The 25,972-nt window shown below is 48.1% G+C and overlaps 1 long non-coding RNA gene across 1 annotated transcript in view; it reads left to right on the top strand.

Annotated features, from left to right (window-relative positions):
* Positions 1 to 16,107, top strand: part of LOC139234685 (uncharacterized) — a 98,850-nt gene extending 82,743 nt beyond the window's left edge. Inside the window, exon 3 of the long non-coding RNA XR_011588328.1 lies at positions 15,276 to 16,107. This is a non-coding gene — a long non-coding RNA (uncharacterized lncRNA). The remainder of the gene's footprint in view (positions 1 to 15,275) is intronic.
* The last annotated feature ends 9,865 nt before the right edge of the window (positions 16,108 to 25,972 follow it).

Raw genomic sequence — 25,972 nt, 5'->3', positions numbered from 1 at the left:
ATTTGGGTGTTCGATATAACCGTATCCCTGTTTATCCACCCAACCCGGCACGCAATACTGTGGTTCCATCTGATATCCCCTGGGGTCGGGTTTTGGTTCTTTTTCCCGAGGCAGCTCTTCCTTTCTAGTCACGTATTCAGTCTTGACCCGGGTTGGGGGCGCACCTCCCCCTTCTCCTTTCTTTTCCTGCCAGTAATATCTAGCCGCCCTTTCCATCTGGGCTTTACTGTTATCTGCCCAATTCATATTATTTGTCCGGATAGCGTGAGCAATCGAATAAGGCAGGCACTGAAGTAGAATAGCGCAGAATTGAGGAGAATCTTCTCCTGCCCTGAAGGCATTATCTCCTGATTGACTCCCGTATATTTCAATAAATCTTTCCATAAATTCATTGGCAGTTTCTTCACGTTTGGGTTTAGTTTCTAATACTGTGGCCATACTAATGAGCTTCTGAAGGGTCGTGGTGAGAGCATTGAAGATAGCATTTAGGCAATCCTGGATATCGTTAGGGTGCGCTACCAATAAAGCATCATGAGTAGCACGTCCTAGGTCCCTTGATTCTGCATTATAAACTGAAATAGTTGTTCGAAGATAGTCTATAAATTTGATAGGTTCTTTTTTTCGTTCTGGTATGTTAGGGCCATAATTTCGTTCGGTTTCCAGGGCACATAGACATCTATAGTGGGGTGGTCTGCAGCTTGTTGTGCATCAGGATTTGGCATTGGCCTGACAGGGAATTGGTGTCGGGACTTTGTGATCCTGGAAATTTCTAGGTCGGAGGATGATTCGGAGCTATTTGACAATTGTTTGACAATTCTGCGTCTCAATCGGCGGGGGTGTTTACTATGTCTTTCACAACTTGGACTGGTAGATTGACTAGAAGATTTACGGGACTGTCTGTGATGTCGAGATATAGTTCTGCCCTTTCGAGTATGAGATCTGGTTCTTTCGGCTATATTGCTTGTGAACTGGGGATCCGAATCGCTATCAGAGGATGAGGAGTCAGTTTGGGTTTGTTGCTTTGGTGGTATGGGGTTATTTTTAACTCCTCTCGCCGGAGTGTAAGGTGGAGGGTGTTTGGAAGAGGACTGGAGCAAGGGGCCAGGGGGTGCGGGAGGCGCCGTTGGGCGCTGAGTCAGTGACCACTCATCAATTTCATCATCAGCCTCGGTTAACACAAAGCCAGCCATTTTACTACATAGTCGGTCAATACCTTTCTCAGAGGTCCCAAAGGATCTCTTAATAAGTTTCTCGTGCGCACATTCTTTTTTTAAGACGTCTATAGTTTTAACATGGGTTCCCTCCGTCAATGAAAGTCCTAATTTAATAGCATTTGTTTGCCAACTTGACAGAAGTGATGCATCTTTTAACTTTTGACAATAATGTCGCCATGTTGCAATTAAATGTTTGTCCCCTTTTCCTCGTCCCCTTCTCCAAATTAATCCCTGTGCTTTTTTTTGCTACCTCTACGCTTCTAGTGCCACCTAGAGGCCATTGTTCATCTCCCAATAATTTGTTCGGGGCTCCTGATAATTTTCTAAAGTCTTCAGCTCTCTCAGGGAATTCTTCACATAACTTTTGTAACGGACTACCCGCATCCGTTGTTTTATCCAATTGATTACCCATTATCGTATCATTACGCGTTCACGTAGTCATGCGATTTTAAACAAACTTAAAACGAACAGACTTTACTTAAAAACAGACTTTACTTAAAAACAGACTTTACTTAAAAACAGACTTACTAATCTAACACGTTTAACAAACTCAACACACAGCTGCGTCGCCCCGCAGCTCGCGTCTCCACGCGATTCCACCGAAACACGCTTAACAAACTCAACACACAGCCGCGTCGCCCCGCGGCTCGCGTCTCCACGCGATTCCACCGAAACACGCTTAACAAACTCAACACACAGCGACTTACAGAAATCAGCACTGACTTTCGAGGTTCGCGTTGCTGCGTGTTCATGTCGGCCCACGTTTACTCGCTCGCGCCACCGCACGTCTCGCGTCACCACGCGTTTACATTGCCGTGCGTCTGCGTCTGCCTTCCTCCACTTGGCCGCACGCTCGCATCGCTGCGCGTCTCGCGTCGTTGCACGTTCGCGTCGGCCCTACCTTCCGAATTGCTGCGGGATTTAAATTCAATCAGTGCCTAGACGGGCCAAGTGATATACAAGGTTGACGTCGTACCTGAATTGAACACTTATTTCTAAATTTAGAAGGTATTCGCCAAATTGTTATGAATCTCGTTCAGACACTACCCGAGAACCAGCGAGTGGCTAAACTTTTCTCAGACTTTTGAAACCGGGGGAAACTGGAACAGTATTGAAATCATACTCACTCCAGTGGCCACTTCCCCCCTGTCTCGTCCAAGGTTAGTCTGGCTCTTAATTCGCAAGTTTTCGGCAGTTGTCCGTTGAGATCCCACTTCTGACACCAAATGTAAATGTAGATTCTTTTCTCTCAATCTGGTTCAGTAAAATTACTGAGTCGAATACCTCTTGTGCTTTGAACAAAGCAGTCTTTATTTTACCGGCCGGCAAGACCTATCAGACAGAAGATATACCCTCTGGATAGAGCGTATACACTCCCTACGGATAGGTGAAGTTACATTGTAAAGCGACAACAGTTATACAGTTTTGAAATCAGATAACAAAATACAATTAGATTGACATTCTAACTCAGCCACTCATTAGTCAATTTATATGAGATGTTTTTACGAAAGCTCAAGCATTGCCTCTGAATGTTTCAATCTAGTGGTGTGACTACTAACTGCAATTCTGCAGATTTATCCGTATATTCATTTCATGTTACAATTTATGTTATTGGCAGGATTAGTGACTTGAAACCTTGGGAAAGACTGTTAACTATGCTGATGTTGCACTATGTGCAATCTGACATTCTCCCAGCTATTCTTCCATGGCTTATACATTTTCATATATCCCGTTTACTTTACTGTTCTTAATTCCATATATTCCGTTCAGATATCCACACACCCACCTTCATCACTTGAGGTCTTGGTAATAAAGGTAACTGGTCACAGAGTGACCTTCTCTCAAGTATGGGCCTCGTGTGCATTTATACTGTATAGTAAGGACATATGGTGAATGTCTCATTCTGCTCTCAAAATGGAGGATTCTTCAAAGGAATCAAAATGCTTAACTCTTTACAAAAATAGCTAATGGTAACAGTAGAAGGAACTACAATTTGAAGCACAAAACCAAGGAAATATTGCGACTTCTAACACAAGAAATGTATCTACATTAATAGCGCACGGATGAATATTTTAAATGTTTATATTTTCATATTTCTAGTTTTTTTTTAATTTTGCACATTATTGGATCAGTATTGCTTGACTAATATTCCAAGCATTCCTAGAATTAGGTTAATTATAGAATAATTTGCTTTGCTTGATTTATCTAGTGCTTCAAGTAATGAATTTGGATGGATTCATAGGTAGTCCCTCGTGACTTGCTTCCACGTCAAAAAGTTCACAGGTGTTTCTATGAAGGACCTGAACTACATCCTGAAGGGTGGAAGATGCCTGTGCATGGGTTTTTTTAACGTGTGGTGACCGTTGCACACCAGCCACCACACGGGCTTGACAGAGCTAGGTCTTGGTCCAGTAGCAAGGATTAACCAAGATGACTGGAGACCAGCTTTGCCGAACGGACCTAGTACGCACACATATCACAGTGTGGGTTGGCCCATGCTGTCCCTGGGTCCTCGCCTCTCCTGGGCCTCGAACTCTCGCCTCTCCTGGGCCCCGATCACGTCGCTCTGCAATCTCCTCCGCCCTGACCTCACCGCTTCTGCTGTACTTGCCCACGCTCCAATCACGAGTGTTTGACTGTGGGGGTATTAGAGGCGGGAGGTTAGGCGATGAAAGCTCCAGGAATATGCCAGAGCAGAGTTAGCGACACTCGAGCAGGGTGAGTGGTTGGGTGTGAATCAGACAACAGGAGAACTAACTTGGTCTTGGTGCAACAGCACAGGACACTTGTACTTGTTCATTCATTCTCGGGATTGTGGGCATCGCGGACAGGACTGGAGTTTCCAGCCTGAACCCTGAGGAGGTGCTGAACTGCTGCGTGGGGCAGTTTGATGCAACTGAGTGGCTCACTGGGCAACATCACAGGGCAGTTAGGATTAACCCACCTTGGTGTGGGACTGGAGTCACATATAGACCCAGACTGGGTAAGGACTGCAGGTTTCCTTCCCTAAAGGGCATCAGTTGTGTTTTTACGACAATCCGACAGCTTCATGGTCACTTTTACTGACAGCACGGGTTAGATACAGAGTAAAGCTCTCTCTACACTGTCCCATCAAACACTCCCAGGGCAGGTACAGCACGGGTTAGATACTGAGTAAAGCTCCCACTACACTGTCCACACCGGCTGATAGCCTCAGCTATGGGGTCTCCGCCTCTAGTGATGGAAGGCAGTGAAATTCTCTTCATACAATGGATGCGGCATTTTCCTGACCATGCAACATTCAGACTATCCTGTCACTGGCCCTGGTGTGCTGTGAGATCTTGCAAATCCCAAGTGACCTTTTGCCACAGGTACGCTACCTGATCCACCAACACTGTGGGTCCGGCCTTGCTGAATTCAGTGTCAAAGATCTGGATGGATTGTACTTAGCTAGAACACAGAAAGCTAACAAGATTTATGATTATTTGGCAGCACTTCTGAGAGATTTGTTCCGTGCTTTGGAAGGTAATTTATGTCTGACCCATGTGATAGATTTACTTAGCTTGGTAGCCAACATGAAAACTTATATATGTTAACTGGGTTTTACCTGCCACCGGAGGGCACGACTGTCGGAGTCCTAATGGTCACTGGCAGACACGTGCAAGCCATGTATACAATGTTTGCAGCCATGTTGAATCCTCACTTTGAGAATAAATAAACTGGAGTAAGGTTATGCCTTCGATAAGTTATTCGATACTTAACAATTGGCAACGAGTTAAAAATCCGAACTTTCATGCACCATGTCTGTTGGAATTTTGGAGAGATTCATGGAAGGGGAAGATTGGGAGGATTTCACTGATCACCTCGACCAGTACTTCGTAGCCAATGGATTGGTAGAAACCGATAATGCAATTAAGCGCAGAGCGGTTCTCCTCACCGTTTGTGGGTCAAAAATTTATGGCCTTATCAAGAATCTACGTTCTCCGACTCGACCAACATGTAATACTTACGCTGAATTGTGTACGCTGGTTTGGAACCACTTTAAGCCGAAGCAAGCATCATCACGGCAAGGTATCGTTTATATACGCACAATCGTTCCGAGGGCCAGGACGTGGCGGAATTTGTCGCCGATCTCAGAACCTCGCTGGGCCGTGCAACTTCGGAGCTGTGTTGGAGGAAATGCTGTGGGACTTTTGCATGCTTGACATTGGCCATGAGGTCATCCTTCGAAAGCTGCTGGCTGCTGAATCGCTAGACCTGAGCAGGGCCATCACGATCGCCCAGGCATGCATGCCCACGGACGAAAACTCGAAACAGATATCTTCCTAGCATCGAAACTCACCAGCAAGTACTGTGCATAAAATAATATCGTCGGCAGGCAGAACTGCACATGGCAGGGCTTACTCGTCAGAGTTCGTACGACCGGTAACTGCTCAAAGTCCGCCATCGGGGGTGAATCAAATCTTGCCTTGTTGGCGTTGCGGGGGCTATCATCGGGCCCATCAATGCCGATTCAAGCATTACGTGTACAAAAGCTGTGCAACAATGGGGCACTTTCAGCAAATGTGTTCACACCGAGCAAGCGTGCTGTGACACACCATGTGGCTGAGGATGATCGATCCAGCGTGGATCAAGTGGCACAGGCAACTCAACCTGAGGTACAGGACGAAGAAGTGTATGGGGTACATTTTTTTACCAAAAGTCCTCCGACAATGCTGGAAGTTAAATTAAATGGGGTTCCAGTATCCATGGAATTAGACACGTGTGCGAGTTAGTCAATAATGAGCCAGAGAGCTTTTGAAAAGCTGTGGGATACTAAGGCAAAAAGACCCAAACTGAGCCCAATCAATGCGAAGCTGCATATGATTTATCGTTGTGGATCGTTCCAGGCAATAGCCCAAATCTGTTCGGCAGGAGTTGGCTTGAGAAAATTAAATGGAACTGGAACGATATTAAAGCCTTATCATCAGTGGACGACACTTTGTGTGCTCAAATGCTGAGCAAGTTTCCCTCGTTCGAACCAGGCATCGGCAACTTCATGGGAGCCAAGGTGCAAATCCCCTAGGCCTGGATGCAAGACCTGTCCATCACAAGGCTCGGGCGGTTCCATACATGATGAGGGAGAAGGTCGAGATCAAACTGGACAGACTTCAACAGGAAGGAATCATATCACCAGTTGAGTTCAGCGAATGGGCCAGTCCAATTGTCCCGGTGTTGAAAAGTGATGGCACGGTCAGGATCTGCGGCGACTACAAGGTAACGATCAACCGAGTCTTAATACAGGATTAGTACCTGTTACCCAAGGCTGACGACCTGTTTGCACTGCTGGCGAGGGGGGAAGTCGTTCACCAAATCGGACCTGACCTCCGCTTACATGACACAGGGGCTGGTCGAAACTTCGAAAAAACTGACATGCATCAACATGCACAAAGGACTGTTTATATGCCACAGATGCCCTTTCAGAATTCACTCGGCAGCAGCCATATTTCAGAGAAACATGGAGAGTTTGCTGATGTCTGTCCCGAGAACTGTTGTGTTCCAAGATGACATCCTGGTCACGACGCCACCGAACGCCTGCATAACCTGGAAGAGGTTATATGTTGTCTGGACAGAGTGGGACTCAGGCTAAAATGCTCCAAGTGCGTTTTCATGGCACCAGAAGTCGAATTCCTGGGGAGAAAGATTGCAGCAGACGGCATCAGGCCTACAGACTCAAAGACAGAGGTCATCAAGAATGCACCCAGACCCCAGAGTGTGACGGAGCTGCGTTCGTTCCTGGGTCTTCTCAACTATTTTGGTAACTTTCTACCTAGTTTGAGCACATTGCTAGAGCCCTTGCACATGTTGCTGAGAAAGGGTAACAACTGGATTTGGGGCAAATCTCAAGACAGAGACTTTGATTAGGCCAGGAACCTGCTATGTTCCAATAAATTACTGGTACACTATGACCCATGTAAGCATTTAGTGCTGGCCTGCAATGCCTCATCATATGGGGTCGGTTGTGTGCTCCAGCAAGCCAATGTATCAGGCAAACTCCAACCAGTTGCATACGCGTCCAGAAGTCTGTCTAAGGCTGAAAGAGTCTATAATAGAGAAAGAGGCTTTAACATGAGTATATGGGGTTAGGAAAATGCACCAATACCTGTTTGGGCTTCGGTTTGAGCTTAAAACAGACCACAAGCTGCTCATTTCTTTGTTTCCTGAGAGTAAAGGTATAAACACCAGTGCCTCATCCCGCATCCAAAGATGAGCACGGACATTATCCGCTTATGATTATGTCATCCACCACAGACTAGGCACTGAAAACTGTGCTGATGCGCTTAGCTGGCTACCATTGCCCACAACCGGGGTGGAAATACCGCAGCCCGCAGATTTGTTGCTGGTCATGGATGCTTTCGAGAGCGGAAAGAGTCACCCGTCATGGCTTGCCAAATTAGAACCAGGAACAGCCAGGATCCTGTACTGTCAAGCGTAAAAAGGTGTTTCCTAAATGGAAATTGGTCTGTCATTCCCAGGGAATTGCAGGATGAAATTAAGCCTTATAGCCGCCGCAAAATGAATTGTCTATTCAGTCTGATTGTCTGTCTGTTATGGGGTAATCATGTTGTTATGCCAAAAAAAGGCAAGGAAACTTTTGTGTGAGATTTACATAGTAGCCACCCAGGCATTGTCATGCTGAAGGCCATTGCCACGTCTCACATTTGGTGGCCCGGCATTGACTCGGACTTGGAGTCATGTGGCATCAGTGTAACACTTGCATGCAACTGAGTAACGCACCTGTGGAGGCTCCACTGAGTCTCCATCCAAACCGTGGTCAAGGACCCACATAGACTTTGCCGGCCCCTTTCTCGGCAAAATGTTTTTAGTGGTAGTGGATGCTTACTCCAAATGGATTGAATGTGTAATCATGTCATCCAGCACATACACAGCCACTATTGAAAGCCTCCGGGCCATGTTCGCCACCCATGGCCTGCCTGACATCCTTGTCAGCGACAACAGACCGTGTTTCACCAGTTCGGAGTTCCACGAGTTTATGATCCGTAATGGCATCAAGCATGTCAGGTCTGCCCCTTTCAAACCCACGTCTAACGGTCAAGTGGAGCGGGCTGTCCAAACCATTAAGCAGAGCCTAAAATGCATGACTCACAGCTCCCTACAGACCCGCTTGTCCCGCATTCTGCTCAGTTACCGGACGAGACCCCACTCGCTCACCGGGGTCCCTCCTGTCGAGCTGTTAATGAAGAGAGGCCTTAAAACCAGGCTCTCCCTTATACACCCGGATCTCAATGATCATGTCGAAACCAGAAGGCAACAGCAGCAATGCAACGATTGCGTGGCTGTATCACATGACATTGCTGTTCATGATCCTGTGTTTGTCTTGAATTATGGTCATGGTCCAAAGTGAGTTGCTGGCACAGTTTTGGCCAAGGAGGGGAACAGGGTGGTTGTAGTCAAACTGTTAAATGGCCAAACGTGCAAGAGGCACATCGACCAAACCAAACTGCAATTCAGACAACCCAGAACAAATTGAAGATGACCTCATCATCGACCAACCAACACACATCCAACCATCAGTTGACCCTTGTGTCATTCACGAAGACGAACCTACCATCCCCGACAGTCCTGTTAGACTGACTGCTCCGCAATGTAGCAATGGTACTCGCAACGCTTGGGTTCAAACTGAGAAGATCAACCAGGGAGCGGAAGGCCCCGGACCAGCTCAACTTGTAAATACAACCTATACCAAGGACTTTGGGGGGAATGATGTTATGTATGTTAACTGGGTTTTACCTGCCACAGGAGGGCGCGACTCTCGGAGTCCTAATGGTCACTGGCAGACACATGCAAGCTGGGTATATAATGTTGGCAGCCATTACGTGAGAATAAATAAACTGGAGTAAGGTCATGCCTGAACTAGCTCACCGTACTTAGCCTCGTGGAGTTATTCGATACTTAACAAAAACAAAGCCTATTTACAGAGTTCAACTCAAACTACAACCCAGTGGCTGTAAAGATCAGAATCTTGCTCAACAAAATAGTGGAGAGAAACAAATAATCTGGACAGAAAATAAGAGCAGAAAATCCACACAAAAAAAATTAAACAGCTAACAAGCAAAAGGAAGGAAATGCAATGATTAGTTGCATTAAGAAAGATATAGATATTTCAAGTGATTAAAAATATTAAAGCTAGATAGGAAAAATATGTAGAACTTTTAGTTAAAAGTACTGCATCAGAAGATGAGCATGCTATAAAGGAAATACAGACAGAGAAGATAGTTACCTGACATGGACACTGTATAGTATAGGAAAGATAAATGTACAGTAAATTACCCAACTGTAATATGATCTACAGGAATGCTATCCCTGTACTTTAGCAGTTCTATATTTAAAACACTCCCCAAAATTTAATGGTACAGAACATGGAAAGGAAAGGACCACCACTCTCATCAACCATGCTGTTAATACATTGCTAAAATGAATACTAGGAAGAATAAAAAGTAAGCTAGATTGGGAGTTAACTAAAGATTCAGTTGGTTTTAGAAGTGGTAAACAAATATGTGAAGAAATATTTGCTTTCAGTATGATTTGTGAACAGGGAATAGAAATGAAGAAGGAAATCCATCATAGACTATAAGAAAATCTTTAACAGTGTGGAGTTTCAAAGATTAATAAATGTCTTGCAAAGAGTTGGAAAGACATGAGGGGGGCAATTTTTGCCAGGGCATTCAGTCGCTCGATCCTCCAAGGTGGTCAAGATGGGGACTTGAGCAGAAATGGCAGTTAAGCCCACATTTAGCGCAAGATGCCACCTTGGTAAAGAAACTGAAGCTTGTGCTAGGAATGGCCGCATGAAGGCACGTTAAGGGGCTGATTGCCACTTAAAGGATGCGCTTATTTGTACTGCAAAAATGGCCACCATGCTCCACCATTTGTCTATGGTCCCCTTGGAGGATAAGCCGCACCATGAAGTTTCGCAGGAATGTGTAACTGGAACCGCCCATCCCAAGGTCTCACTGACTTTGCAAATTGTAACTCGATCCACTTTAACTTGCTGAAGTGACAGAGGACAGAGCTCCCCAGAAGACAGCAAGGGCCAGTCTTACCCCAGTCCAAGTGCATGCCTCCCCCAGCTGAAGTGCCTTACCCTAGTCCAAGTGCATGCCTCCCCCAGTCGAAGTGCCTTACCCCAGTCCAAGTGCATGCCTCCCCCAGCCAAAGTGCCTTACCCCAGTCCAAGTGCATGCCTCCCCCAGCCAAAGTGCCTTACCCCAGTCCAAGTGCATGCCTCCCCCAGTCGAAGTGCCTTACCCCAGTCCAAGTGCATGCCTCCCCCAGCCAAAGTGCCTTACCCCAGTCCAACTGCATGCCTCCCCTCCATCCGAAGTGCTTTACCCCAGTCCAAATGCATGCCTCCTCCAGTCGAAGTGCCTTACCCCAGTCCAAGTGCATGTCTCCCCCAGCCGAAGTGCCTTACCCCAGTCCAAGTGCATGTCTCCCCCAGCCGAAGTGCCTTCCCCCAGTCCAAGTGCATGCCTCCCCCAGCCGAAGTGCCTTACCCCAGTCCAAGTGCATCCTCTCCCGCCCCACCATAGATGGGGCAGGCATTGTGTACAGATTGTTAACAGGTTTATTGGGTATAAAGTGAATAGTGACTGTGTCACGGTTTCTGGATATCATCCGCTCCAATGATGTCCCTTGTAGGGGTTGGAAGAACGTGATCCATCTTCCCTGAGATCCCCCTCTCCCCTCTCCCCTCTCCCCTCCAATTCCCCCCTCAGTCTCTCTTTCCCCCTCCACCCATGTCTCTTTCCCCCTACCCCCACCTGTCTCTATCTCTCAACCAGTCTCACTCACTCTCCCCCCAACTCCCCTATCTCTCCTAGTCTCTCTCTCCCTCTCCCTCCATCCTTCTCAGCCCCCCCGCTGCTTCTCTGCTTGCCGCGGCTGCTTTCGGTCCCACCGAGAGGGGTCGGAGCGGGAGAGAGTCGGGTGGGGAGGTGGGAGAGAGTCGGGTAGGGGGGTGGGGAGAGAGTTGGGTTGGGGGTGGGGAGAGAGTCGGGGGGGGGGATGAGAGAGTCGGGGGGGTGGTAGAGAGGGGATGGTAGAGAGTCGAGGGAGGTGGGAGAGAGTCGGGGTCGGGGCCTAAGCGGGCCCCAGGTCCTGCTTCTCAGCACCATGTGGAGGGAATGATTCGGGGCTGTGGGGGGCACAGAGCTTGATGGGCGGTGCTTGACTGATGGATGTCTGTCAAAAAAAGTGCAGTGCAAATAGTTACACTGCCAATTAAAATACCTGCTAGCACTCATTAAAAAGGCTGCACAGTATTTTGATGGCTAGCGCTTGTCTTAACCCACCTCCTAACAACAGCCAGCTGTTTGGAAGTAAGCACGGCATTGATGTTGATTTCAAGCCCTACTTAAAGGGATAATCACCATTTCTTGTTCACTTGCTGCTGGAGTTGTGAAGAGCATCTCTGAAACACATTGGGGGACTTTCTGTGATACTTGGTCAAGACTTCATCAACACTCGAGCAACATTATTCCGCAAATTTTCTGAGGACTTACCAAAAAGAGTAGGTGCTGTGCTACTCCACCCTATTGGAGTCACCAGGAGAAATGGAGTACTTGGTTAGGATATCTTGATAATCATCCCCCTTGATCTGGACGAGCAAAGAGAGGTGAACATGAGGCCAGGCGGAGCCGCAGTGGCTGCTGTAGGAGAGAGGGACAGGTGGGTGAGGTGGTGTCCCCCCTCCCTTCGCCTGTTTATGCTGCTGAGATCACACTAGTGCTCTGGTGCAACAAGACTTCGCAACCAGCAGAAATAGTTTCTCTCTATCTACCCTATCAGCTACCATTAATATATTGAAAGCTTTGATCAAATCACACCTTAATTTTCTAAATTCCAGGGACGTACAGCCCTAGTTTGTGTAATCTCTCCTCATAATTAAACTTTTGGAGTTCGGGTATCATTCTGGTAAATCTACACTGCACTCCCTCTGTCATGTATGTACTTTTGGGATCACTAGCCACTAGATGGTGTCACTGTTGGAGGCCATTGGGCTGCATGCACTGGTGTGCAGCCCAAGTATAAAAGGCCAGCCCTTTTGTATATTAGACACTTTGGGCAGTAATAAAGCAGAGCCAAGGTTATACCTCTTGGAGTTAAACAGTACTCAGTCTAACAGTTATTCATACACAACACCCTCCAAGTCCAATATATCCTTCCTAAGGTATGGTGCCCAGAACTGCTCACAGTACTCCAGGTATTGTCTAATCAAGACTTTGTATAGCGGCAGTATAACTTCTACCCCTTGTATTCTAGTCCTCTAGATATAAAGGCTAGCATTCCATTAGCCTTTCTGATTATTTTAATGATCTGTGTACATGGACCCCCAAGTGTCTTTGGACCTCCACTGTTTCTAGATTTCCACCATTTAGAAGACACTCTGTTTTATCCTGGTTAGGTCCAAAGTGATGACCTCACATTGCCTACATTGAAATCCATTTGCCACAGTTTTGCCCATTTGCTTAATCTATTACTATCTCTTTGTAATTTTATATAGGTTGAACCTCCCTTATCCGGCACCCTCGGGATCTGGCCTGACCGAACAAGGGATTTTGCCGGATGAGGGGAGGTTACGTGTTTGGGGGGGACTGCATCTTTAAGTGCTGTTGCTGGGATAAGTATGTGTGTGCGCTGATTGGCTGACTGACCGACAATCTGCCCAGCCAATCAGTATGCGGGGGGCCCCAAAGAGTCGGCGGAGCCTCGAAGAGTCGGCAGGTGCTAAGTGTCTCAGAATGGTCCCGGACGAGGGGTGCTGCTGGTTAAGGGAGTCCCAGATAAGAGAGATTCAACCTGTACTTCCATATACACTGCTAACAATACTGCCTATCTTAATTTGGATATGTGGGTTTCTATCCCATCATCTAAGTCGTTAATAAATATGGTGAATAGTTGAAGCCTCACCAGCTACATTCTGCCAATTAGAGTACCTGCGCATTTCCCCTACTCTCTCTTTCCTAACACTCAGCCAATTTCTGTCATGTATGTACTTTTGGGATCACTAGCCATTAGATGACATCACTGTTGGAGGCCAACCATTTTGTATATTATTCACTTTGGGCCTTATTAAAGCAGAGCCAAGGTTATACCTCTTGGAGTTAAACAGTACTCAGTCTAACAGTTATTGCATACACAACAATTTCCAAACCAAGTCAGTGATTTGCCTTCAACAAATATAAAGAAAAATTTAAGCTTTTTTGTTACAACAGGGGAGATTACATGGTAATTTGATGGAGCTGTATAAAATTATGAAGGCATGGGACAGAGTCAATAAAACAGACTTTTCCAGTGGTTGAGGGGTCTAGAACAAGAGGACAAAGATTTGAGATTAAATGTGAGAGGTTTAGGATAAGAACACAAGTTTTTTTACGCAGAGAGTTGTGAGGCTATGGAATGCACTATTGAAGTCAATGATTGAAGCAGAGACCATGTCAACTTCTAAGAACAAGTTAGACACGTGGTTGAAACCAAGGTGGAAGAAAGGGATATGGGAACAGGGCAGGCATACGGGATTAGACTTCCTTATTATGTGGAGGATAAACATCAACGCAGACTGGTTGGGTTGATCATTTTGTTTCTGTGTTGGAACTTCTATGTAATTCTGAGCCAATCATACGAGAACAAAGTCACTTGTCTTCTCCTTCTTCTGAGGCAGTCCATCGGAGTCGAGAATGACTTGCTTCCACACTAAGGGCTGGATTTTTGGCTTTTTGCGATTTTGCCTGTTTCTGGGCGCAAATCACGTTGAAATCAAAATTTTAGCGTTGGGTTAGCGTTAGCGCCAGAGCATGCAACTTTCGGCAAATGAAAGTACATGACGATCGTTAGCGCTAACTTTGGCGTTGCACCACAGAACTTGTGCACCGGAGCCAAAAGTTCCAGCACTAAAAAAAAACGTCCGTTCTGCGCATGCGCAATTTTTTTTTTCTTCCCGCGCTTCTGGTCTGCAGTCCGAAGGCAAACGCTAATGCAGGGCAAGGCTGCGCACATGTGCAGTACATCCGGGGTAGAATCAGCCATTTTATCATTTGATTTTGATCATGGAGGAGAAGGATAGCAGACAGCATGCCAGGCGATTTACTCAAGAGGCTAACGAAGCTCTTGTGGGGACTGTAGAAAGGAGATGGCAAGAATTACACCAGAGGGGTGGATCTAGACCCCGCCACCATTTTTAATAGAACATGGAGGGAAATCGCTGAGGAGGTCTCTGCCTCAGACACTGTAGTCAGGATGCCACACAGCACCGAAAAAGGTTTAATGATCTTTCGAGGGTCATTAGAGTGAATACAATTTTTATTGATGCACTCCTTTATTATTTCAATTATAAATCTGACACACTATTTGTTCTCATGCTGTTGCTGTTTCTCAGCACTCTCAGGGTTGCCTCCTAAAATGCATTACTCATAGGCAGGCTTATTTGGCACCCTATTTGCTATGAATGATCCTTATACATTATTAAGATTGCTTTCGGAGATCTCATAAGATGTTTACGCACTTCAACGTCCTCCTGATGAACCACGTGCAACTTCCAAGGCTATTAAACAGAGGACTCTATTACATTCAGACAGTATGGTATAAGTGTCTTGGTGGCTATCTGTATATGCCACAAGAGTAGATGGACCCTCTGGTAACCATTCCCATTTTCATCTTCGCGGGCAAAGAAGTCCCATAACTGCCGCAAACAGGTGCAGACAGGCAGCGATCCACCTCAGACCCTGCCACAGACCTACCTCGATGAGCAAGTGGCAGGCCTTATCGGCATCTCAGGTTGGGCAACTGCCACTGGGAGCACTGATCCCCGCTTGCATACTGAGGGTAAGTCCTGGGCTGGGTTGGGGCAATGTGATGCAGTGTCTGTGGACTAAGGTTAGGGCAATGTGATGCAGTGTCTCTGGACTAGATATAATGGAGTAGCAGCAGTCCTTCAAATGAGCCTGTGCTATGTAACCTTCCTCATGTCACCCTACCCTCTCCCCTGCTGCTAACCACTTGTCTGTTGCTTTCTACTTCCAGATGACCAGCCACAGGCGCCGAATCCCTGGGATCAGCCCTCCACGTCAAGCCATCATGTAGAGGAGGAAGAGGAGTTCACAGGTCAGCCGACTCCGGGACAGATGCAGTCCACGCCTCTTTTTCTACCAACAAACACCTTGTCTGAGGATGATGTAACTTTCTTGGGCTTTGCGACCTCCGAGGCTCATCGAACTAGTGGCATGCAGCAACGAAGTTCTGGGATTGAATCCCGTATGCCATCTCTCCGGAGGGTGAGTCAGCAAAGTCGGTCTGCTGACATACAGGCAGACGTGGAACTGGACATGGTGGGATTGTCTAGGGAGAGCATCCAGCTCACCCGTCAGCTCCTTGATGTCCTGGGTAGGATTCCCGCGACCATCGAGAATCTCACTACAACTATTAGAGGTAGGGTCACAGATTGTTGGTGCGAGCCGCGAAACCTGCGAGGCCATCACTGCCCACACGAAGCTGGTGACCTCCACCAGTCACACTGGAGTCCTGGAGAGTGTGACGAGAAGCCTTTCCGAATATGGTGTATCACAGGCACAACTCTGCTTTAGCTTGGGCAGGTGATGCAGTCCATAAACCCTTCCGCCATACGCTCTGCATTCCCCAGTGTGACACCCAGACCCACACCATCTGTGACTGGCAACACTGATGACGAGGCTCCCCAGTCTGAAGTCGGGCCTTTCACGCCAAGAGCTGGGTCCAGTATCTCCCCAGGCGGCGTCTCCAATGTCTCTCCCCCAACACAGCAGCGCTCTGGCAACTTTGCTGCACACCATCGTGGTGCCACTTTGGATACGAGCAGCAGGCAAGGGAGGGGAATAAGGGTAACGGGAGGGGGAAGGGAGGAAGCTGGTCGTAAAAGACAGTGGGGCAGGGATTGCTGCATTATGTTCTGCATTCTGTTGGTTATATTGTTGTTGTTTAATCACACTGCTGGATGCAGATAATTTATGTTATTTTATTAAAGTTTCAAAGTTTGCAAATTATGTTAATAAAGTTATAAAAGTTAACAATGTTTGATAAATTATTTTGTTTACCTTAACCATTCCTGTGTAGTGTCTCATTTGCAGAATAAGAGGGGAAATAATCAACATGGTGGGATAGAGTGGTCAGGCAACGGTCAAACATGCCGTTCACTCTTCAAGCAAAGCATTCAATTATCAGCTGCTGACATAAGGCTTTTGCAGCGGCAAAATCTCCACGATGCCTCCCCTGTGGTTGTGGTGGGGTGATAGTGGCATGGGTTCCTTGCCAGGCTCCTCTTCCTCCTCCTCATCCTCCTCCTCATCCTCCTCCTCCTCCTCTCTCCTGAGGTGGTCCTGCAATCCCCATTGGCAAATCCTGTCCCTTCATGATAGCTAAGTTGTGCAGCATGCAGCACACCACAATGAACTCAGAGACCTGCTGAGGGGAGTATTGCAGGCAGCCTCCAGAGTGGTCCATAATGTGTACCTAACACAGATGAGACTGCACACAGGGAGGTTAAAGTAACAGTGACCTCAGTCTTTATTAAGACACGCCAGAGTGAGGAGCAGACCTTACGGGCCGGCTTATATACAGTGCTCCCAAGGGATGCTGGGATCCCTTGGGACTTCAGGGGACGAGCTCCCTGGTGGCGGAACATGGAAGTACATGCTTTACAGATACACAACATCACTCCCCACCAAGTCAAAGTGAAAACTATTTACAAGGTGAGGCGGTCGGGAGCCTTTCTTTCCCTGGTGGAGCGCCTCGGGAGAAATGTCTGTTCTGGTGTTTTGGCTGTGCACTCGCTGGGCTGGCGTGTTGTTGGTCCTGCAGGGCTGCTAAGTGAGCCTGGCCTTGCTGGACTGTTGGGCGTGATGGGTTCGATTTCCTGGTCCGGGGTGGTGTTGTTGATCCCTTGGGTGTGTGTTGTGGGCTCGAAAAAGGTGGTATCTGCTGTGGGTTGTTCAGGGCAGTCTGTGAACCGCAGCCTCATTTGGTCCAGGTGCTTTCTGCAAATTTGTCCATTCTTTAGCTATCACCATGCCCGCGATCCACTTGGAACCATGTCTATAGTTTAGCACATATACAGGATCATTCAGATCAATTTCCCGTGACACAGTGGCGCGACCATCATTTACATTTTGTTGCTGCCGCCTGCTCTCTACCTGATCATGAAGGTTGGGGTGAACCAGCGAGAGTCTGGTTTTAAGTGTCCTTTTCATGAGTAGCTCAGCCGGGGGCACACATGTGAGCGAGTGGGGTCTCATGCGGTAGCTGAGCAGTACTCGGGACAGGCGGGTTTGGAGTGAGCCTTCTATGACTCATTTAAGGCTCTGTTTGATTGTTTGTACAGCCCGCTCTGCCTGCCCATTGGAGGCTGGTTTAAAAGGGGCTGAGGTGACATTTGATCCCATTGCGGGTCACGAATTCTTTAAATTCGGCACTGGTGAAACATGGACCGTTGTCACTGACCAGTATGTCAGGCAGGCCGTGGGTGGCAAACATGGCCCTCAGGCTTTCAATGGTGGTGGTGGCGGTGCTTCCCGACATTATTTCACATTCAATCCATTTTGAAAAAGCATCCACCACTACCAGGAACATTTTACCGAGATACGGGCCCGCATAGTCGACATGGTCCTTGACCATGGTCTGGAGGGCCAGGACCACAAACTGAGTGGTGCCTCTCTGGGCGCGTTGCTCAACTAAGCACACACGCTGCATTGCCGTACACAGGAATCTAAGTCAGAGTCGATACCGGGCCACCACACGTGGGATCTGACTATCGCTTTCATCATTACTATACCCGGGTGTGTGCTGTGGAGATCTGAGATGAACGTCTCCCTGTCCTTTTTGGGTAGCACTACGCGATTACCCAACAAGCAGTCTGCCTGAATGGACAGCTCATCCTTTCGCCGCTGGAACGGCTTGATTAGCTCTTGCATTTCAACGGGGTTGCTGGCCCAGCTCCCATGCAGTACACAGTTTTTTTACTAGGGACAGCAAAGGATCTTGGCTGGTCCAAGTCCTATCTGGCAGGCTGTTACAGGGGATTTATCATTTTCAAATGCTTCCATGACCATCAACAAGTCTGCGGGCTGCACCACCATCAATAAGTTTGTAGGCTGCGCCATTTCCACCCCCGTGGTGGGCAATGGTAGCCGACTAAGAGCATCCGCACAGTTCTCGGTGCTTGGCCTGTAGCGGATGGTATAGTTATACGCTGATAGCGTGTGAAATATCCTTACTATACAGTACAAATGCACACGAGGCCCATACCAGAGAGAAGGTCACTCTGTGACCAGTAACCTTTATTCCAGCACTGAAGTGGAGAAGATGGGTGGAGCTTTCCCATTTATACCTGAAAGTCCAGGTTAGGAGTGTCTCCCACAAGTTCACCACCTAGTGGTCAGTGTTCTCAGTGTACAACTTAGGTCAGTTTATACATAGATTACAATGACAGTTGAATACATGACATCACCTACCCCCCACCCAAAAGTCTTATTGGGATCACAGGTTAAGTCTCTCTGGTGGTTTACGCTCCCTTGTAGAGCGCCTGAGTTGGGGCTCCGGTTGTTGGGCGCTGGCCTGAGTGTCTGCTGTTTGCGGTGCCTCAGGCCTGCCCACAGTAACTGGGCTCGCCTCCACTTGGTTCCGGTGTTCAGTCACCTGTGGTGGAGTGAACTCTACATCATGTTCTTCCTCTGCTTCTTCTATGGGGCTGCTGAACCTCCTTTTTGTTTGCGGCAGATTTGTCCATTGGTAAGTTTAACTACCAGAATCCTATTTCCCTCTTTGGCATTCACAGTGCCTGCAAGCCATTTGGGCCCTGCAGCATAGTTGAGGACAAAGACAGGGACATTGACATCAATACATCGCGCCCTTGCATTCCTGTCATGGTAGTCACATTGTGACCGGCGCCTGCTCTTAACAATTTCTTTCATGGTGGAGTGTATAAGGGATAACTTGGTTTTTAGCATCCTTTTCATTAGCAGCTCTGCGGGTGGGACCCGAGAGTGAGTGTGGTCGGGATCTATTGGCCAACAGGAAGCATGATAAGCGACTTTGTAGGGAACCCCCTTGGATTCTGAGCATCCCGTTTGATTATCTGCACTGCTCGTTCCGCCTGGCCGTTTGAGGCCGGCTTGAATGGTGCCGTTCTGACACGGTTGACTCCATTTCCTGCCATGAAGTCCTGGAACTCAATGCTTGTAAAGCACGGGCTATTGTCGCTGACCAAGACATTCGGTAGACCATGGGCGGCAAACATTGCCTGTAGACTTTCTACCGTGGCAGAGGATATGCTTGAATTGAGGATGTCACACTCGATCCATTTGGAGTAGGCATCTACTACAACCAAAAACATTTTTCCCATGAAAGGACCTGCGTAGTCCACATGGATGCGTGACTATGGCTTGGCGGGCCAGGACCAGGGGCTAAGGGGGACTTCCCTGGGCACATTGCCCAGCTCGGAACATTACCCAGCTGGGCACATGTGTTGCACCTGCGAATACAAAGTTCCTGGTCTGCATCTATCCCTGGCCACCAAACGTGTGACCTGGCAATTACCTTCATCATGACAATGCCCGGGTGCTCATTGTGGAGTTTTCGGATGAACGCCTCTCTGCCCATCTGGGGCATGACTACTCGGTTTCCCCATAGTAGGCAATCTGCCTGAATCGAGTTCATCCTTGCGTCTGTGAAATGGTTTAAATTCCTCAGGGCATGCCCTGTACGTGGCTGCCCAGTCCCCATTCAGGACACATTTCTTGACTAAAGACAGTAGCGGATCTCTATTTGTCCAGACTTTGATCTGACGGGCTGTCACGGGTGAGCCTTCGCTTTCGAAAGCTTCAACAGCCATGACCATCTCAACAGTATGCTCGGTTGCCCCCTCGGTGGTGGCAAGTGGGAGCCTGGCGCAGTTTTTAGTGCCTGGTCTGTGCCGAATTGTATAGTCATAGGCGGCTAAGGTGAGTGCCCACCTCTGTATACGGGCCGACGCTTTTGCATTTATGGCCTTGTTGTCAGCCAAAAGGGACGTTAGGAGTTTGTGATCTGTCTCCAGCTCAAATTTCCTGCGAAACAGGTACTGTGCATTTTTTTTATTTTTTTTTTTAAAAACAGCATATACACATGCAAGCACTTCCTTTTATACCATCCCGTAGCCCCTTTCTGGCTGGGACGGACGTCTGGAAGCATAAGCTACCGGCTGTAGCTGACCCTTGGCATAAAACATGCTGCAACACCCGACCCCATAGGATGACGCATCATACGTTAAAACAAGTTTCTTACATGGGTCATATAGCGTTAACAGATTGTTGGAGCATAACAAATTGCGTGCTCTATCAAAAGCCCTTTCCTGGCTGTTCCTCCAGACCCATTTGCGACTTTTGCGCAGGAACATGTGTAGCGGCTCTAACAGCATGCTCAATTTGGGAAGAAAGTTACCAAAATAGTTCAGAGGCCCCAGGAATGATCGCGGCTCCATCGTGTTACGGGGTCTGGGTGCTCTCTGGATCGCTTCTGTTTTGGACGCAGTAGGTCTGATCCCGTCTGCTGCTACCCTCATCCCCAAGAATTCTACCTCTGGAGCTAGAAAGACACACTTCGCCTTTTTCAGTTGCAGACCTACCCGGTCCAGTCTGCGTAGCACCTCCTCCAGGTTGTGGAGGTGTTCTTCAGTGTCGCGACCCATGATGAAGATGTAGTCTTGAAAAACCACCGTCCTTGGAATCGACTTGAAGAGGCTTTCCATATTTCGCTGAAAGATCACGGCGGCCGAACGAATCCCAAACGGACATCTGTTGTACTCAAACAACCCCTTGTGTGTCGTGATGGTGGTCAGCTTCTGGGTCATGTAAGCTGACGTCAGATCCAATTTTGAAAAAAGTTTGCCATCGGATAGCGTCGCAAAGAGGTCCTCCGCTCTCGGACACGGGTACTGGTCTTGGTGTGACACCAGATTGATGGTGGGCTTTGTAATCACCACATATCCTGACCGACCCATCCGCCTTGAGCACCAGCACAATCGGGCTCGCGCAGTCATTGAATTTGACTGGCGAGATGATACCTTCCCTCAGCAGCCGGTCCAATTCGCCTTCTATCTTTTCCATCATGACGTATGGCACCGCTCTGGCCTTGTGGTGTACTGGCCTGGCATCCAGGTTTATGTGAATCACTACCTTGGTCCCCATGAAAGTGCCAATGCCGGGTTGAAAGAGTCAGTCAAATTTGTCCAGGACCTGTGAGCATGATATTCGCTTCACAGAAGAAATTGCATTGACATCGCCCCATTTCGAGTTCATGACAGCAAGCCAACTCCTCCCCAGTAGTGCGGGACTGTCCCCCGGGACAATCCAGAGTGGCAACCTGTTCTCCGAATCTTTGTGGGTCATGACGACAGTGGCGCTGCCTAGCACCGGAATGATCTCCTTTGTATATGTCCGTAGCTGTGCGTCAATCGGCAATAATTTTGGCCTCCTGGCCTTGGACGCCCACAACTTGTTGAACTGTTTGATACTCATCAGGGACTGGCTGGCCCCCGTGTTTAGCTCCATTGATACTGGGATGCCATTGAGGAGCACTTTCATCATTATCGGTGGCGTCCTGGTGCAAGAACTGTATATGTACTCCACATGAACTCGCTGAACTTCAGCTTCCATTTGGCCTCATAGGGCTTACATCGGGCCCGTCCTCCTCGTACATCAACCTGGCTGCAAGCTTTCTGCACATATGCGCCAATGTGACCGCTGACGTTGCAATTTCTGCAGGTACATTGCTGATACCTGCAAGCTCTGGTTGCGTGTTTGCCTCCACACCTCCAACATGAGCTGTTATCGGAAACAAAAGGTCCATTACCAGTCGATCATCTCTGACTGTCTCTGTAACTGTCCTTAAACGCACCATTGACAGGTGTTGATGGTCCCATTACAGGCCACATTCTCCCTTGCGATGGCATGAATCGCCGTTCAGCTAGACATTTTCTCTGTTGAATTTCCCCCTTTGGGTTCGACTACATGCCCGGGCATGTCCGATTGCCCCCGTCTGCCTGGAGAACTGTGTGCCGCTTTAACAATGTTGACTCGCGTCCATTTGCTGCATTTAAACCATCATTCTGGTCTCTTCCTCCCCTGAGATAAATGTCTGGGCCATCAAAGCCGCCGTTTTCAGGGTCAAGTCTTTGGTCTCAATCAGTTTCCTGAAAACCACAGCATGCCAATGCCCTCAATAAAAAAGTCTTTCAGCATCTACGCTCTGCATGCATCTGGGAACTTACATAGGCTCGCCAGTCGCCGGAGGTCTGCCACGAAGTCTGGAACGCTTTGCCCTTCTCGCCGCCCGTGCGTGTAAAACCGGTGTCTCGCCATGTGCATGCTGCTTGCTGGTTTAAAGTGTTCCCCGATCAACTTACTGAGCTCTTCAAAAGTCTTGTCCGCCGGCTTCTCTGGCGCTGGAAGGTCCTTCATCAGGGAATATGTCCTGGATCCACAAGCCGTCAGGAGATGAGCCCTGCGTTTGTCGGCCGAATCCTGTCCCAACCAATCCTTAGTGACGAAACTTTGCTGTGGTCTCAATAAAATCGTCCCAATCATCACCAACACAGTACCTCTCGTCTGTGCTGCTAGTGGCCATGCTCGTGTGGTTTAAATCCCAGTTTCTCGGCACCAATGATATATCCTTACTATACAGTACAAATGCACACGAGGCCCATACTAGAGAGAAAGTCACTCTGTGACCAGTAACCTTTATTCCAGCACTAAAGTGGAGAAGATGGGTGGAGCTTCCCCTTTTATACCTGAAAGTCCAGGTTAGGAGTGTTTCCCACAAGTTCACCACCTAGTGGTCAGTGCTCACAGTGTACAACTTAGGTCAGTTTATTCATGGATTGCAATGTCAGTTGAATACATGATAGCGCGAGTGCCCATCTTTATATGCGGGCTGAGGCATTAGTATTAATCCCCGAACAGGGATATGAGGGGCTTGTGATCGGTTTCCAGCTCAAATTTGAGGCCAAACAGGTCCTGATGCATTTTCGTTACCCCGAACACACACGCTAATGCCTCTTTCTCAATCATGCTGTAGGCCCTTTCGGCTTTAGACAAGCTCCTGGAGGCATAGGCGACAGGTTGCAACATCCCCGCAACGTTAGCTTGTTGTAATACACAACTGGCTCTGTACGACGGCGCATCACATGCTAGCACAAGTCTTTTACACGGGTTATACAATACAAGCAGCTTGTTGGAGCATAAAATGTTTCTGGCTTTCTCAAAAGCAATTACTTGTTTTTTCCCCATACCCAGTTCTCACCTTTACGCAATAACACATGTAAGGGCTCTAAGAGGATGCTTAACCCCGGTAGGAAGTTACCAAAATAGTTGAGGAGTCCCAAGAACGACCGCAGCTCCATGACGTTGTGTGGCCTGGGCGTGTTCCTGATAGCCTCTGTCTTGGCATCTGTGGGCCGAATGCCGTCTGCCGCGATCTTTTTCCCCAAAACTCCACTTCTGTTGCCATGAAGACGTATTTCGACCTCTTCAGCCGCAGCCCTATGCGATCCAGTTGCTGGAGGACCTCCTCCAGATTTTGTAGGTGCTCGGCGGTGTCCCGACCCGTGACCAATATGTCGTCCTGAAAAACCACCATGTGTGGTAGTGACTTGAGTAGGCTCTCCATGTTTCTCTGGAAGATCGCTGCAGCCGACCGAATTCCAAATGGGCATCTGTCGTGGATGAACAGTCTCTTGTGCATGTTGATGCAGGTGAGGCCCTTCGAAGCCTCTTCCAGCTCCTGCGTCATGTAGGCCGAAGTCAGGTCGAGCTTGGCGAACGTCTTGCCTCCTGCCAGCGTCGCAAATAGGTCGTCTGCCTTAGGTAGCGGGTATTGGCCCTGTAGCGAGAAACGATTAATAGTTACTTTATAACCGCCACAAATCCTGACCGTGCCATCATTTTTGAGTACTGGAACAATCGGGCTGGCCCACTCACTGAATTCCACTGGGGAGATGATGCCCTCGCGTTGCAGCCTGTCCAGCTCGATTTCCACTCTCCCTCTTCATGTGAGGTACCGCTCGCGCCTTGTGGTGAATGGGTCGTGCCTCTGGGACCAAGTGGATCCGCACCTTTGCCCCAGAAAAGTTTCCAATGCCTGGCTCAAAAAGGGAAGGAAATTTGTTGAGAACCTGGGTACATGAGGCCTCATCAACATGTGATAGCGCTCGGATGTCATCCCAGTTCCAACGGATTTTGCCCAGCCAGCTCCTTCCAAGCAGTGTGGGACCATTGCCCGGGACAATCCAGAGTGGCAGTTCATGCACCGTGCCCTCGTAGGTGACCTTGACTATGGCGCTGCCCAGGACAGTGATAAGCTCTTTGGTATACGTTCTCAGTTTCGTGTGGATGGGGCTCAGGGCTGGTCCGAGTGCCTTGTTGCACCACAGTCTCTCAAATATCTTTTTACTCATGATGGATTGGCTAGCGCCAGTGTCCAGTTCCATGGCTACGGGTAAGCCATTCAATTTTACATTTAGCATTATAGGTGGACATTTCATCGAAAATGTGTGCACCCCATGTACTTCAGCATCTGCTTCCTCTCTGCGGCTTGAAATTGCTTTGATCCACCATGGACCGATCTTCCTCTGCCACATGGTGGTTAGGTTTTGCAGAGCTTGCAGCTCGTCTGCAAGCTCGTTGGAGGTCCCCCATTGTTCCACAGCTCTTGCAAATATACCCTTTGAAGTGGCATGAATAGGCTGAATGCAAGCCTCCACAACGCCAACAAGGTGTGAATTGCCTTGCATTCATCCTTTGTTGCGGACTCTGAATCATCTGGGTCACCCGAGGCCTGCTGGCAGTTGCAAACTTGTGGTTTCTGCCCTGTACATTTCTGCTCGCAAGCACAGTTCCAGTTAATTTATGAACATTGCTAGCACTTGTGTGCTGAGAGATTTGTTTGGTGTTATCACTGGTGGACATAAACGCCTGTGCTTTCGCAATTGCCTTACTGAGGGTCGGTGTCGCTACAGTCAAAAGTCTTCGTAGGATGGTCTCATGGCCAGTGCCCAGTACAAAAAAGTCTCTGAGCATTTGCTCCAGGTAGCCATCAAACTCACATTGTCCTGCACAACCTGACTACTCGTGGCCAGCACTCATATAATGACAGCTTTGCATGAGGTACCTCATCGAGCAGACCATTGGGTTGCTGAAGCAATGGTTCTGCTCCTTTGATGGCTCTGGAGTAACCCTTCAGTACAGTGGATGTCCGATATCATGGTGGTATGCTGCATCCTTCACAACTTGGCCATCATGTGGGCGCAGCCCTTGCCACTACGGGTTCCACAACAGAAACAGAAACAGAAAAAGAAACAGAAAAAGAAGTCACGTAACTCTTTTAATTGAACCCTTAAGGATACACTGGATTGTCCCAGTGTCATCAACCCAAATAAAATCAATCAAAACAAAAATGCCCTCTTTTCAGAGGAGTACAAACAATAAACACATAAATCATACCAAAGAAAAAGGATACTTAATAAATTAAATCATATTATTATTTATAATCCTCTCGTGTCGAGTTCAGATGGCCCTGAAATTCCATTTTGTCTTTGCCGTGGGCATTTTAGAGAAAAAATACGCACCTACCTTAAGCTGCTGCCCACGTTCAATTTTTTGATGCTGAGGCCTCTCCTGACTGCCAGTAATAGCGCGTGCACGTCGGGGCGTGCGCAG

This window comes from Pristiophorus japonicus, chromosome 2 (genome assembly GCF_044704955.1).
Source record: "Pristiophorus japonicus isolate sPriJap1 chromosome 2, sPriJap1.hap1, whole genome shotgun sequence".
Lineage (NCBI taxonomy): Eukaryota > Metazoa > Chordata > Chondrichthyes > Pristiophoridae > Pristiophorus > Pristiophorus japonicus.
Note: the sequence above shows the minus strand (reverse complement) of the source record. Positions and strands in the feature narration are given on the sequence as shown.